The sequence below is a fragment of the Odocoileus virginianus genome, chromosome 4 (assembly GCF_023699985.2).
Source record: "Odocoileus virginianus isolate 20LAN1187 ecotype Illinois chromosome 4, Ovbor_1.2, whole genome shotgun sequence".
NCBI classification, from domain to species: domain Eukaryota; kingdom Metazoa; phylum Chordata; class Mammalia; order Artiodactyla; family Cervidae; genus Odocoileus; species Odocoileus virginianus.
The window spans coordinates 85602607-85612774 of NC_069677.1; the positions used below are offsets into that span (position 1 = coordinate 85602607).

The 10168-nt window shown below is 43.3% G+C and overlaps 1 long non-coding RNA gene across 1 annotated transcript in view; it reads right to left on the reverse strand.

The window, feature by feature from the left end:
- LOC139034836 (uncharacterized) overlaps positions 1–1098 on the reverse strand; it is a 45408-nt gene extending 44310 nt beyond the window's left edge. Inside the window, exon 1 of the long non-coding RNA XR_011487419.1 lies at positions 905–1098. This is a non-coding gene — a long non-coding RNA (uncharacterized lncRNA). The remainder of the gene's footprint in view (positions 1–904) is intronic.
- Positions 1099–10168: the final 9070 nt, after the last annotated feature.

Here is a 10168-nt window from a genome sequence, read left to right on the forward strand (position 1 = left end):
TCTGTGACCCTATTTCTACAGAGGTCCTCCTACCTCCTCGATTTCCACCCACTGAATCCTCAACCCAACTCCAGCTCTTTATTTATTTATTTTGTTAATTTTCACTGGAGTATAGTTGCTTGACCATGTTGTTACTCTCCGTTGTCCCACAAAGTGAATCAGCCATATGTATACATACATCCGCTCTTTTCTGGATTCGCTCCCCACTTCGGTCGCCACAGAGCACGGAGTAGAGTTCCCTGGGCTCTACACTCCTTTTGTACAGCGCTATGTTAGTTGCCCAGTTGTGTTAGTCTGACTCTTTGCGACCTCATGGACTATAGCCCGCCAGACTCCTCTGTCCATGGAATTCTCTAGGCAAGAATACTGGAGTGGGTTGCCATTCCCTTCCCCAGGGGATCTTCCCAACCCAGGGATCAAACCCAGGTCTCCCACGTTGCAGCCAGATTTTTTACCATCTGAGCCACCAGGGAAGCCCTTGGCACAGCAAAGGAAGCTATAACCAAGGTGAAAAGGCAACCCTCCGAGTGGGAGAAAATATCTGCAAACGAAGCAACTGAAAAGGGATCTATCTCCAAAATGCACAAGCAGCTTAATATCACAAAAACAACCAAATCAAAAAATGGGCCGAAGACCTAGAGACATTTCTCCAAAGAAGACATCCAGCTCTTTATATCAAGCTGAACTGTTCTCTTTTTTTGAATTGCATTTCTTTCCATTTAGATAGCTAGCATTGCCTGCCATTTGCTGTTGGCAAAGTCCTCATGAGATAGTTCATACTTATAAATCTGTGTCCAGAGCCTTAGCTACCCAATTCTCTGCCCTTTTCTGAGCTCTCCAGTTCTATTTCTAGACCTTTCTATTAGAGAAGTGCACTAGGGCATTAAAACATTCCAGCTCTTACCAGCAGCCTGGAAAGAGAAATAACCATTCTGATCATCAGATGATCCACTTCTGCCAAAATTGTATTTCACAAGCAGAATCCTTCCACGTCACGACTCCCGCCTTGAAAGAAGACACCAGTGCAACCCCACAGCCCACACACCAAGAGCAGATACCTAGCATGTCTCAGAAAGATATCTTCTTCTTCCAGAAGAACTTGTTTAATTGTTTTTCTATTTTCAAATATGGGGATCCCTGACATTGAGCATGGACCAGGACAGCTGGCCAAAAAGAAAATTTTTCTTGTAATCTGAATACAGATGAAAGGTGTGTGGGGGGGAAGTGTTCTAAAAAATAGCACTGTCTTCTGAAGGCCAAGTGCATATTATAAAACTTTCCCGGTTCATTTCAAGCAACTGTTGAGCTCATCAATGCTTTATTTGTGAGAGCAAATGCCTAGCCTTACAAAACATCTTTTCAAACAACCATGACTCAGAATTCTGGGACTTTCCTGCCTGTCTGGGAATTATGCTTATGATACAAATGCCGAGTTAATAAAAGCCCTCCTTCCACGCGTCAAAGACGTTTGCAATCTTAAAGGAAGAGGAAGGGAAAAAAAGTTTCACTGGCAGCCCTTCTTTTGCTATTTAAATGACATTTGTGAGGTTTCATTGTACTTAGAAATAATCAGGATTTTTAGGGCAGTGAAACTACTCTGTGCAATGCACTGGTGGATACATGTCATGATACACTTGTCCAAGCCCAGAGAAGGAGTAGCACCAAGAGTGAACCCTGATGTAAACTATGGAGTCTAGGTGACATTGACATGTCAATGTAGGTTCATCAACTGTAACAAATGTACCCCTTTGGCCAGGGCTATTGGTAATGGGGAGGTCATGCTTGTGTGGAGGTAGGGCAGTGTTTGAGACATCTCTGAAACTTCTGCTCAATTTTATTATAAACCTAAAACCTCCTCTAAAAAGTAAAGTCTATTTAAGAGACATCCACGTAGAAAGCAAATGTATGGACACCAAGAGGGGAGGGGTGAGTGGGATGAATCTGGGATGGGGATTGACTTACATACACTAGTGTTACTATGTGTAAGGGCTTCCCAGGAGGTGCTAGTGGTCAAGAGTCCACCTGCTAATGCAGGAGACACAAGAGATGAGGGTTCGAGCCCTGGGTCAGGAAGATCCCCTGGAAAAGGAAATGGTGCTACACTCCAGTATTCTTGGCTGGAAAATTCTGCAGACAAGAGGAGTCTGGCAGACTACAGTCCATGGGGCTACAAAGAGCGACTGAGCAAACTATGCACAAAATAGATAATTAAAGAGGAGGGGGGACCGGGATGGGGAATACATGTAAATCCATGGCTAACTCATTTCAATGTATGACAAAAACCACTGCAATGATGTAAAGTAATTAGCCTCCAACTAATAAAAATAAATGGAAAAAAAAAAAAGAGAGAAGCTACTGTACAGCACAGAAACTACTCAATGCTCTGTGGCGACCTAAATCCAAAAAGGAGGAGATATATATAAAAACACAGCTGATTCACTTTGGTGTACAGTAGGAACTAGGCTCCCCAGGTAGTGCTAAGGGTAAAGAAGATGCCTGCCAATGCAAGAGACAAGAGAGACATGGGTTCGATCCCTGGGTCAGGAAGATCCCCTGGAGAAGGGAATGGCAATCCACTCCAGTACTCTTGCCTGGAGAATCCCATGGACAGAGGAGCCTGGCAGGCTGCAGTCCATGGGGGTCACACAGAGTCAGACACAACTAAAGCGACTTAGCACACACACAGCTAACACAACATTGTAAAGCAACTATGATCCAAAAAAAATTATTTTTTAATCAAAAGTAAAGTCTATTTTTTAAAAATTAGCAATCCTGTTGGAAGAAGGTCTTCCTTAGTGCTCTCATGGACTCTGGATGAATTTTGCAATGCTTCCTCTTGAAACACAAGAAAGTATGGCTACATCGAGAAGGTTGCCTTAGGAAGCTGGAGTTTTTAGGGTAGATTGTCATCCTTTGAGATGTCTGCACCTGCCTCCCAAGCTGGAAATCTCTTCCCCCTCTTCCCTGTCATGCTGAACTCCAACATTTCAACACACTGAAATGTCTTCTTCTCGGGGAACCCATCCCTCCTTCCTTCTCTCCCTCATCATCCCACCTGAAATAGCCCCCATTTCTTGGCATCATACCAGCCTGTCCTTCCATCACTGCACCCCAGTTTTTACCCAGTGTGTCCTAGTGCTTTTCTCTCTCCCTCAAATTAAAGTTTGCCCAGTGCTGAGAAAGGTGTAATATTCCATAATATTTATCAAACCGCTAGAGAGAGGTGTCGGCCTCCGTTACCAGGACCTTGCCCAGTTGATACAGAGGAAGTCAGATCTCCATGTTAAATCACCAGAGGTGAATCACCAAAGTCCAGCATTCCCCTCCACACTTTTCTGACCCACCAGGTCATCCACAGCATAGATCTATTTGGGGGTTGGCAGGGCTTCCTAGGTGGCTTAGACGGTAAACAATCTGCCTGCTTTGCAGAAGACCCAGGTTCAATCCCTGGGCCAGGAAGATCCTCTGGAGAAGAACATGGCATCCCACTCTAGTATTCTTGCCTGGAAAACCCCATGGACAGAAGAGCCTGGTGGGCTACAGTCCATGGGGTCGAAAAGAGTCAGACAGGACTAAACAACTAACACTTTCACTTTCAGGAGTTCAAAGAGGACTGAGGGAAGGCAAAGAAGAAGGGATGGGGGGAATCATTCAGAAGCTAAGAAACCACACTGTCCCTTGGTTAAGATCCATAGACTCCACTCTTAAAGGGACATCACAGCCTGAGATGTTTATGAATATTGCAAATATCACACCCCCTTAGGATAATGGCTTAAAAACAAATGAGACAATTTATAAGCTCACAAGTATCCCAAGCAATCAGTGGGAAATTTACTTGAAGGTTCCATGATTTGTTTGCCAGCTCCCAAGAATACACACACATAGCAGCAGCAGCTTCATCCAGACCTTCTAACGCTCTCCAGTCTTGACCTAATTAGACGAAACTTGCTAAGTCCCCTTAGTGAGATGGGAGTCACCTCTAACATGCTTTTTCCCAACACCCATTATCTGTGTCACCTCCCTTCCCACCTTCTACTCCTCAATACCAAGCTACCAAAAAGTGTTCAGTGGCCACAGCCATGGTGGAGGAGCCAGGAGATACATACATATTCCCGGAGGATTTATTTGGTTTCATCCGTGCATTAGACCGAACACAGGGGAGAAAAGTCAGCAAGTGCAAGGGAAAAAGTTTCTTTGATCTTCAGTCTGGATGCAAAACATATTGACATGAAGCCATGAGAAGCCAGAAATGCCAAATGAGAAACCACAGCTTGACTCTCAGAATTAAACATCATTATCAAGTTTTTGCAGGTCCCTTATGGCCCCTAAAAGCTCCATTTCAAAACAAACCAAAACTATGGCTGGAGCTGAAGAGGCTCTCATAATAGGTGAGCCCGTGGCCTGGGTGAAAGTCAACGTCTTTCTCTGCTCCCCTTGCTCAAAGGCGTTAACACCTAAAATCTTCACCCCCAACATAACTCAGTGCGGCCACTCTTTTTATCTTGGCAGCCTCTGGGAAACTTTCGCCAAGGTTCTGGGCTCTTTCAGTCAACATGACCAATTCCACATCCTTTTATTAATTACTAACCATTTCCCCTTGTAGTCCTTCCTGAAATCCCTGCTTTGATCTGCCTGACATGTCATATGGTGAGCGCGTCTGAGACCAGCCCCTCCCGCGGCTGACTCAGAACTGGCAAGCCTGGCAGACAGACACACAAGTAAGGGAGACATTTCCTGAAGATGCTAGAGAAAGGGGAATTCTACCAGGAAATCTACAGCCATACGCAGAGAATTCATTTTGTTCATTCCCTCTCTATTGATTGATTGACAGCCTCTTGGTATGTGCTAAAAAAACAAATTTCAGGGGTTATCATAGAAGCCCTACGTACTGTACCTAACTTATTTAGTTCTAGAAAAGACTGTGGTTTCTGAAACCCATCAATTCTGATGAGCTGAATTAGGTTCTTAACCAAGAAGACTCACAGACAGGTCCCCTGGCAGCTTCCGTTAACTTTTCCAAAGGCACCTAGGTGTCTTGCAGCTCCTGATCAGGTCAGAACGGCTAGTGTTGACATGGCCTCTCAATGCGTCCCAACCTCTCCTTTCCTGACTGTGTCCTCAAGTCTGTCCTCTGTGTCTGTGAGAGAGTAGCATTGAAACATATACACTACCGTATGTAAAATTAGATAGCCAGCGGAAATTTTCTGTGTGATGCAGGGAGCTCAAACCCAGCGTTCTGTGACAGCCTAAAGGGGTAGCATGGGGTGGGAGGGTGGGAGGGAGTTCAAGAGGGATGGGACATACGTATACCTCTGGCTGAGTCATGCTGACATACAGCAGAAGCCAACACAATATTGTAAAGAAATTATCCTCCAATTAAATACATATATATATGGTGGTGGTGGTTTACTTGCAACCCCTTGGACTGCAGCCCACCATGCTTCTCTGTCCACGGGATTCTCCAGACAAGAATACTGGAGTGGGTTGCCATTTCCTTCTCCAGGGGATCTTCCCAACCCAGGAATCGAACCCAGGTCTCCTGCATTGCAGGCAAATTCTTTACCGACTGAGCTACACGGGAAGCCTATATTTATATATATACATATATATATAAAACAAATAATGTATATGTATACATTACATATGTATATTACATATTATGTATATTACATATTATGTGTATTATTACATAATATTACATATTATTAATATTACATATTATGTATATTAAATATACATAATATGTAATATTATGTGTATTGCATATATATATGTATATACATATACGTACATAAATATACATTACATATGTGTGTATACATATGTATGTATACATGTGTAATATGTATTACATATTACATATGTAATATATATACATTACATATGTATATAATGTGTATATATAATAAATAATGTAAATAAGTAATGTATATTAATAAATATGTGTGTGTGTGTATGTATATAAATGGCTTGTGATGAGACGCCTAGTCTTGTAACCAGGACGTGAGATGTGAGCAGATGGCCCTCCTCCAGCTCCACTATCTTCCAGGGACTCCTCTCTATATAAACAGCCTTTCTGATATTTCAAACTGGCCTAATGAGAAGCGGGAAGTATTTCCGAGGGCAACATACAAATCTGTTCTCTCCCCGCAGCCTGACAAGAGATGCTTCCAGGGAAGTCTGGGGCAAGCATTGTACTGAATTTAACAAAAATAATTGAATTTTTGGAGCCTACCCCAAGGATTGAAAAGAAAATGGCCATTACCAGCAAGCAGGTGATCGTACGTGAAGCTGAAACTGACCACATGATTAAAACATTAAATGATCAATGATTTGCCCTTAATGAACATTCAGATCATTTCCATTTAACAAAAAGGTGAATCTTTCTTCTTTGCACAGCTTAAGATGCAGGTAAGCTAAAGCTCATCTTAACTTCCTCTTAGCAACCCCTGCACAGACAAGTCAGTCTTGCCTATTCCACTGCAGTAAAAAATAAAAAAATTCAAAAGTGCCACGTTGACTGTGCTTCTGCTGAAATTGCTGTCTGATGCAAAGATCAAAGGGGTCTTTTCCCCTGCAGATTACTCGTCTACCATGCCCTGGCCTCTCAGTGTGGCCTCAGCGGCTCCCTCTCATCCAGTGCTGCTCTGGAGTTAGCAGCCGCCTAGTCCTCCCAGCTATAGGATCTGGCTTGTAATGACAGTAATTGCCAGTCTGTTGACTTACCTCCAATCAAGAAGGAAAATGTCCTCGGGCCACACTTCTCAGAACCACATGAAGAGACAGGAATGAATTCAATAAAAGAAAATTATGCAGTCCTGTTCACATAGTGCCACTAAGACCAGCAGGCTTTTTCTTCTTTTTGTTAATAGCAATATTAAACACTGCTGGGCCGCAAACTGGAACAAAGGCCTTTTGTCTGTTCCCTCCAGTGTCTGTTTCCTTGACTTCCTTTAGCCATGGGAGACCCACCCGGAAGCAATTGGTCCTTGAGCATGTCACATCTCTCCAAGTATCGCTGAGCTGGGGAAACCTTTAAGAAGGTACCTGCCCAGGGAAGGGACCACCTGGGTTCTTGTCTGAAATGGAAGATGTTTCATTTCATTTCTTCACGACCTTTTCTGTTTAAATTTGATCCTTTTTGTTATTGTGGAAAGACAGGACTGGCATGGCCCAGGCATAGGATTTAAATGACCATTTTTGTCTTGTTTCTTACCCATGAAGCTGATTGGGTAATTAGTTTGAATAAATATTAACATGAACTTTTTAAATATCATATCCATTAGCATCTAAACAACTTCAGGGTTGTTTGTATATGCTAAATTATAATGTGATATGATCCGCAGAGATGGGTTTAAAATGAAGGTATCTAATAAAATAATTTCACTCATTAATTTAATAATTTATTTATGTGTGTTCCAAAATCACAGTGGACGGTGACTGCAGCCATGAAATTAAAAGACGCTTGCTCCTTGAAAGAAAAGCTATGATGAATCTAGGGAGCATATTAAAAAGCAGAGACATCACCTTGTAGACAAAGGTATGTATAGTTAAAGCTATGGTTTTTCCAGTAGAGAAATGTTAGAGTTAGACCACAAAGAAGGCTGGTGGAGGTGGTTTAGTCGCCAAGTCGTGTCAGACTCTTGCAACCCCAGGGACTATAGCCTGCCAGGATCCTCTGTCCATGGGATTCTCCAGGCAAGAATACTGGAGTGGGTTGCCATGCCCTCCTCCAGGTGATCTTCCCAACCCAGGAATTGAACCCAGGTCTCCTGCACTCCAGACAGATTCTTTACCAACTGAGCTACGAGGGAAGCCCTGAATGCTGAAGAATTGATGCTTTCAAACTGTGGTGCTAAAGAGGACTCTTGAGAGTCCTTTGGACAGTAAGGAGATCAATAAGGAAATCATCCCTGAATATTCATTGGAAGGACTGATGCTGAAGCTGAAGCTCCAGTACTTTGGCCACCTGATTCGAAGAGCCAATTCATTGGAAAAGACCCTGATGCTGGTAAAGACTGAGGGAAGGAGAAGAGTGATGAGGTGGTTGGATGGCATCACTGATTCAATGGACATGAGTCTGACCAAGCTCCAGGAAACAGTGAAGGAAAGGAAAGCCTGGTGGGCTGCAGTCCACGGGGTCACAAAGAGTCAGACATGACTGAGCAACTGAACAACAACAAATTTAATCAAGTAGCGTGCACCTACTTTAAATTTCTGTAGGATCTGTCCTTGGAAACACTTGGGCGCTGACTAAGGTCTCTTGTTTCTCAGCTCCACACACTCCCTTCTTTGTCCTCCCCTCTGATCCCGGGGCAAAAAGCCTGAAAACCACATTTCCCAGTTCCCCTGGCCAACCGGCTCCCTGTCGGGTTCTACTAATGCGAGGCACCAGCAGCAAGCTGGAAGGTGGGCAGAAGGAAGAAGCAGCTCTGTTTCCAACTTTCTGCGGTGCTCTAGCAGCAGCAGCCACAAAGATGGCAGCATGGCTCCTGGGTTCTGTTAAGTGAGCTCAGTTTTAGCAACAACAGAAAACTGGGCTTCCCAGGGGGCACGAGTGATAAAGAACCCACCTGCCAATGCAGGAGACTTAAGAGACATGCGTTCAATCCCTGGGTCGGCAAGATCCCCTGGAGACAGGCATGGAAACCCACTCCAGTATTCTTGCCTGGAGAATCCCATGGACAGAGGAGCCTGGCGGGCTACATACAGCCCATGGAGTTGCAAAGAATCAGACATGAGTGAGCGACTGAGCACACACAGAATGGTAATAGACAGCAACACAGTGTAAGCATGTCTTTTATATATGCACCGGGAAACCAAAAAACTCATGTGACTCACTCTATTGCAATATTCACTTTATTGCAGTGAAACCAAACCCACAATGTCTCCAAGATATGCCTATATCAAATTTCTTCTTTGAGATATCTACAGTGCTTTCTGAACAGAAAATTGCACTGATTGGAAACCGATTGATTTAACTTGTCGTACAAATCATTTAACTGCATTTGCAATGAAGCAAATTTTAATCAAATGGTTTCAGGATGATGCAAAAGTCATTTCATTCAGACTGCCAAACCCATGGCAGAATTAGGAATAAAAGTTTAATTATATAAATTCTCCTGCTAAGGCTCCGTGAAATAAATAGGCAGTGAGTGGTGCAATCCCTTCTCCAACAGCTTTGGTTTGGATTTTATGCTTGCTGGGTTTGGGTTTGCCCATGTGGGTCACGTGCTGGCCTGCTGCAGGATCTCAGGATTGTCACTGAGCTTGCACGGCTATTCCCTGACCTAACAAGGCAGCTATTGGATGCCAAAGCTTTGATCCACACACATGCACAGGATATAGACATTAGAGCTCCCCAAGCAAACTGGAAAGAGTCCCCGTGGGAATACTCCACGACATATTAATCAAAGTCAAATGGCAGAGCAAATTGAACTGGTTCATTAATTATGAAAATTCTCTCCCAAAGTGACATCTTGTTAACTATGTGGAAGCTTAGCACATTTTCACAAGGTCCTTTCTGTCTACTCAGACCTAAAATGTCACATTTAGTAATAAATTGAAGAGATTTTTTTTTTTTCCTTGTTTAGGGAAAAAAGCAACTTCATGCCTAACCCACATCTAAATATATGTTCATGTGTCTATCTACGCCCACTAGGAAAACAGAGGTAGCTTATTGGTTAAAGGAAGTTCACAATACCAAGGTTTGTTTTACAAAATACATAGGTAGAATTGGGTTTCCCAGGTGGCTCAGGCAGTAAAGAATCTGCCTGCAATGCAGGAGACCTGGGTTTGATCCCTGAGTGGGGAAGATCTCCTGGAGAAGGGAAAGGCAACCCACTCCAGTATTTTTGCCTGGAGAATTCCATGGACAGAAGAGCCTGGCTGACCACAGCTCATGGAGTCACAAAGAGTAGGACATGACTGAGTGACTAACACATAGGAGGAAGTAGGAAAACAGATGCTGATTATTTTAAAGCCTCTAAAGCCATGTCAAATGGCCACATGCTAAGTCGCTTATGTCGTGTCTGTTGGCTAAATAGTGAAAAGAATCTGTGTCTTCTCTCTATATCGTTCAAAGGAACTTGAGTTCCTTGGGTCTTTTCTCCCTTCAACATGTGGGAATGACAAGTTTAAGTCACTAAACGTTCCTTTTCCATATTCA